We start from the raw sequence: 6,544 nt of genomic DNA, 5'->3' as shown, positions 1-6,544 counted from the left end.
GAGGAGAAGGGGACGACAGAGGATGAGATGGCTGGATGGCATCACTGACTCAATGGATGTGAGTCTGAGTGAACTACGGAGTTGGTGATAGACAGGGAGGCCTGGCGTGCTTCGATTCATGGGGTCGCAAAGAATCAGACACGACTGAGCGACTGATATGATCTGATCTGATTGTGATATCTAAGACTGAGTGAAGTTTTAGAATTTCTAACACTGAAATTAGATGAAATTTCTAGAAGGAAAGTAGTTTGAACAATTCTTTATTCAAAAAAAAATTGATATTTAAGAAAGAATCATCTGAATGTTAATACCATGAGTTTTTTTTTTTTTTTGTAATTCACTGCTGCTGCTGCTGCTGCTGCTAAGTCGCTTCAATCGTGTCCGACTCTGTGTGACCCCATAGACGGCAGCCCACCAGGCTCCCCCGTCCCTGGGATTCTCCAGGCAAGAACACCAAAGTGGGTTGCCATTTCCTTCTCTAATGCATGAAAGTGAAAAGTGAAAATGAATTCGCTCAGTCATGTCCGACTCTCAGAACATTCTCAGCCTTCATCACATTTTGTGACACATAGAATGTGCCCATTAAATACTTACAGAATGAATCATTCATTGGCAATTTTGACAAAAGCTTATTTTTATATTAGTAGAGGCAGAGATTACAAAAAATTTCCCAGTATGCTTGAACTGTTGCTTTAAATTTCTTCCCGAATAACAAAAGTTCTTTTATGATGTCAAACCTCATTAATCCAACAACAAATGTATATTAAATACCTATTATGTGCCAGTCACTGTATTAGGTCATTATGCATATTATATATACTGTGTATTGTTCCCATACAATAAGCAAAGTATTCTTCTTGTAGAGTCAAGAAGACATACACGTATATAGGAATATCAGTAAATTATAGCTTATATATGAGTAAGTCCTCATAATTGAAGGCTCATCCTTCATAAACGTCCTTACAGAAATGTAGAAATTTTCAAATTCCTTGCATTTCTTTGTTCACAACCTTTTCTTTGCATCTAAAGATGAATACATTTCAATTTATTGACAAACTGTTATAATTTGTTATTCATATGCAATGCAAATATTAGTGTTTTGTTGTCCTGAACTGAGGAAGTCATATCTGTTTTCACAGATCAGTCAGACATGATGGTGTCTTCTAAGAGCATCCTTTAAAGTCTCTGCATCATGTCATCACTGCCTAGCTCATGTTGTAGTGAGTTATGGGCTCTCTCCTTACCACAAAAGACTGCCATCTACTTCTTTAGCAGGAGAGGTTTTACAGTTTTATATTTACTACTAATAAATTATTAGCACAAAAAATGTTATATAATAGTCTATAATAAAGCAGATATGGAGCTTTCTAAAAGTAAAATCATATCCATTCTGATAATACAGCTTATTGTCTCTGCTACTGAACTTGTAAGAGTAATACAGAAAAATTAAGAATAAATCACCTGATGTTATTTTTATCAAGTATACTTATCACTTATGCTTCTACCGCTAAGTCACTTCAGTCGTGTCGGACTCTGTGTGACCCCATAGATGGCAGCCCACCAGGCTCCCCCGTCCCTGGGATTCTCCAGGCAGGAACACTGGACTGGGTTGCCATTTCCTTCTCCAATGCATAAAAGTGAAAGTGAAGTCGCTCAGTCGCATCCAACGCTAAGCGACCCCATGGACTGCAGCCTACCAGGCTCCTCCATCCATAGGAATTTCCAGGCAAGAGTGCTAGAGTGGGGTGCCATTGCCTTCTCGGTACCACTTATGAGTGCACCTCAAAATCCATGGCAGCCCAGATTTCCAGAAAAGCCCTAGGTGACAGAAGGATTTATTGGCAAGCTGTACAGCTAGCACAGCTGGAATTTTCAAATAACCTAGAGGCTGTAGAATCATCAGCTCCCTAGTTTGCAAATTCAAACAATTCAGGTCAACAAGGCTGCTATACATGAACAAAATGAGCCTGTGTACATAGATTGTAATCTTGCAACATTAAAGAGTTTATATGATAAATTGTCTCTTGGCAGAGATTAGTTTATAGCTAGATTTAAAAAAAAAACTCAGATATTTTGAAAACTCAGATATTTTCAGATATTTGAAAATAATACCTCATACACAAATCATGTCTAAAAGCAGAAATACTCTATGAATTAGAGGTGGTCATACCAAAATAATCAGAAAACATCACTTATGCTTGCACAAGAAAATAAGTAGTATTATAAATACGAGTATCTACAATAGAATGTTTAAGCCAAGAAACCTAAGTTAGGTTGTCTGGAAAGAGATCTTTCAGTCCCTAAAACAAACAAAAACAAAGGTTTACTTTGTAATTTTTCTTTTGCAACTTGAATTTCCTTTTTCTGCTTTCCATCAGGATTACAAGATTCAGCAAAATATTTACAGTAGCTAGGACATGGAAGCAACCTAGATGTCCATTGACAGATGATAAATAAATTGTGGTACTTATACACCATGGATTATTACTTACCAATAAAAAGGAATATATTTGAGTCAGTTCTAATGAGGTGGATGAACCTAAAGCCTATTGTACAAAGTGAAGTGAGTCAGAAAGAGGAAGACAGATATTATATATTAATACATATACATGTAATCTAGAAAGATGGAACTGATGAACCTATCTACAATGCAGCAGTGGAGATGCAGGCATAGAGAATAGAATTGTGGATACAGTGGTGGAGAGAGAAGTGGGATGATTTGACACAGTAGCATTGAAACATATACATTAACATATATCAAGTAGATAGCCAGTGGGAATTTGCTGTGTGACACAGGGAACTCAAAGCCAGTGCTCTGTGACAGCCTAGAGGGGTGGCATGGGGAAGAAGGTGGGAGGAAGGTTTGAGAGGGAGGGGACAGATGTATGCCTATGGCTGAATCCCACTGACTTTTAATAGAAACCATCACAATATTGTAATTTTCCTTCAATTAAGATAAAAATTAAAAATCCTTTAATACTGACCATTTCAGATCAGAGATCAGATCAGTCGCTCAGTTGTGTCCAACTCTTTGTGACCCCATGAATCACAGCATGCCAGGCCTCCCTGTCCATCACCAACTCCGGAGTTCACTCAGACTCATGTCCATCAAGTCAGTGATGCCATCCAGCCATCTCATCCTCTGTCGTCCCTTTCTCCTCTTGCCCCAATCTCTTCCAGCATCAGAGTCTTTTCCAATGAGTCAACTCTTCACATGAGGTGGCCAGAGTACTGGAGTTTCAGCTTTAGCATCATTCCTTCCAAAGAAATCCCAGGGCTGATCTCCTTCAGAATGGACTGGTTGGATCTCCTTGCAGTCCCAGGGACTCTCAAGAGTCTTCTCCAACACCACAGTTCAAAAGCATCAATTCTTCGGTGCTCAGCCTTCTTCACAGTCCAACTCTCACATCCATACATGACCACAGGAAAAACCATAGCCTTGACTAGACAAACCTTTGTGGCAAAGTAATGTCTCTGCTTTTGATTATGTTATCTAGGTTGGTTATAACTTTCCTTCCAAGGAGTAAGCATCTTTTAATTCCATGGCTGAATTCACCATCTGCAGTGATTTTGGAGCCCAGAAAAATGAAGTCTGACACTGTTACCACTGTTTTCCCATCTATTTCCCATGAAGTGGTGGGACTAGATGCCATGATTTCATTTTCTGAGTGTTGAGCTTTAAGCCAACTTTTTCACTCTCCACTTTTACTTTCATCAAGAGGCTTTTGAGTTCCTCTTCACTTTCTGCCATAAGGGTGGTGTCATCTGCATATCTGAGGTTATTGATGTTTCTCCCGGCAATCTTGATTTCAGCTTGTTTCTTCCAGTCCATCATTTCTCATGATGTATTCTGCATATAAGTTAAATACACAGGGTGACAATATACAGCCGTGATGTACTTCTTTTCTTATTTGGAAACAGTCTGTTGTCCCATGTCTAGTTATAAATGTTGCTTCCTGACCTGCATACAAATTTCTCAAAAGGTAGATCAGGTGGTCTGCTATTCCCATCTCTTTCAGAATTTTCCACAGTTTATTGTGATCCACACAGTCAAAGACTTTGGCATAGTCAATAAAGCAAAAATAGATGTTTTTCTGGAACTCTCTTGCTTTTTCTGTGATCCAGTGGATGTTGGCAATTTGATCTCTGGTTCCTCTGCCTTTTCTAAAACCAGCTTGAACACCGGGAAGTTCATGGTTCACATATTCCTGAAGCCTGGCTTGGAGAATTTTGAGCAATACTTTACTACCGTGTGAGATGAGTACAATTGTGTGGTAGTTTGATCATTCTTTGGCATTGCCTTTCTTTGGGATTGGAATGAAAATTGACCTTTTCCAGTCCTGTTTCCACTGCTGAGTTTTCCAAATTTGCTGGCATATTGAGTGCAGCACTTTTACAGCATCATCTTTCAGGATTTGGAATAGCTCAGCTGGAATTGTATCACATCCACTAGCTTTATTCTTGTGATGCTTTCTAAGGCCCACTTGACTTCACATTCCAGGATTTCTGGCTCTAGGTCAGTGATCACACCATCGTCATCATCTGGGTCGTGAAGATCTTTTTTGTACTGTTCTTCTGTGTATTCTTGCCATCTCTTCTTAATATCTTCTGCTTCTGTTAGGTCCATACCATTTCTGTTCTTTATCGAGCCCATCTTTGCATGAAGTGTTCCTTTAGTATCTCTAGCTTTCTTGAAGAGATCCCTAGTCTTTCCCATTCTGTTGTTTTCCTCTATTTCTTTGCATTGATCGCTGAAGAAGGCTTTCTTATCTCTTCTTACTATTCTTTGGTACTCTGCATTCAGATGTTTATATCTTTCCTTTTCTCCTTTGCTTTTCACTTCTCTTCTTTTCACAGCTATTTGTAAGGCCTCCCCAGACAGCCATTTGGCTTTTTTGCATTTCTTTTCCATGGGGATGGTCTTGATCCCTGTCTCCTTTACAATGTCACGAACCTCATTCCATAGTTCATCAGGCACTCTATATATCAGATCTAGGCCCTTAAATCTATTTCTCACTTCCACTGTATAATCATAAGGGATTTGATTTAGGTCATACCTGAATGGTCTATTGGTTTTCCCTACTTTCTTCAATTTAAGTCTGAATTTGGCAATAAGGAGTTCATGGTCTGAGCCACAGTCAGCTCCTGGTCTTGTTTTTGCTGACTGTATAGAGCTTCTCCATTTTTGGCTGCAAAGAATATAATCAATCTGATTTCGTGTTGACCATCTGGTGATGTCCATGTATAGAGTCTTCTCTTGTGTTGTTGGAAGAGGGTGTTTGTTATGACCAGTGCATTTTCTTGGCAAAACTCTATTAGTCTTTGCCCTGCTTCATTCCGTATTCCAAGGCCAAATTTGTCTGTTACTCCAGGTGTTTCTTGACTTCCTACTTTTGCATTCCAGTCCCCTATAATGAAAAGGACATCTTTTTGGGGTGTTAGTTCTAAAAGGTCTTCATAGAAACGTTCAACTTCAGCTTCTTTAGTGCTTTAGGAAATTTTTATTCCTTACTTTCCTGTGGCTCAGATGGTAAAGCGTCTGCCTATCATGCAGGAGACCCAGGTTCAATCCCCGGCTTGGGAAGATCTCCTGGAGAAGGAAATGTCAACCCACTCCAGTATTCTTGCCTGGCAAATTCCATGAACAGAGAAGCCTGATAGGGCTAGAGTCCATGGGGTTGCAAAGAGTTGGACACAACTGAGCGACTTCACCTTCCTTTTTTCTTTCCTTTCGAAAGGATCATTTTTAAGTGTGGAAACTTGAAATTGGCCAAATGGGAGGAATGCACTTTGGAAGTACATGGAAAGGTCTATACACATGGAAATTTTACAGTTCAGTTGATCGGACATGTGTTGAGCATGTACTGTGGGGAAAGTGCTGTGCTTGGTACGCCCTGTAAAGATACAGGAATGGATCAAATATCCTTGCTCTCCAGAAACTCCAAGCACAGTTGGAGAGTTTGGCTAGTAAATATGGTAAAAAATATGTATATGCATATATGTGTGTGTTTGTATGTGTACAAAATACAATTCTGATTCTTTAAGGAGATGAAAAAGATTAGTTTAAGCTTAGAAAACTATATATGAGTGAATGAGTTTGAATTATGATTCAAATGTTAATAAAGCATTTAGAAGTAGTATTTCCTAGGTTTTAGAATTGTAAAGGAAATGTGGAACAGGAAGAATAAAAGGGAGCTGTAAGAGTAGTAAGTTGATCAGTGTGCCTAAGAGGTGAGAGAGGGGCAGGGTAGTGTGACATAATCTCAGAATGATAGCTCCTTATGGAATATTGTGATATTTGCATACTCTACTCCTAGCTACAAGAATACTACAGGGAGTCATAGAAACATACAAATCAGATGTGGTGGGTATTAATATGTGAAAGATAATCTACTCACATAGTCACTTTCTGTTTACCTCTTGGGGTTTCTAGCTTCTCTAGACCCTGTGACATTTCAAATGGGAATTGTGAGGAAATTGTCTCTCTGGGTGGTCTTGAAGACTGAGAATAAGAGAGTTCTTCTGTTTGTTCTTTATGCTCACA

This window comes from Bison bison, unplaced genomic scaffold (assembly GCF_000754665.1).
Source record: "Bison bison bison isolate TAMUID 2011002044 unplaced genomic scaffold, Bison_UMD1.0 scf7180017864347, whole genome shotgun sequence".
Lineage (NCBI taxonomy): Eukaryota > Metazoa > Chordata > Mammalia > Artiodactyla > Bovidae > Bison > Bison bison.
This window is presented reverse-complemented; position numbering follows the sequence as displayed.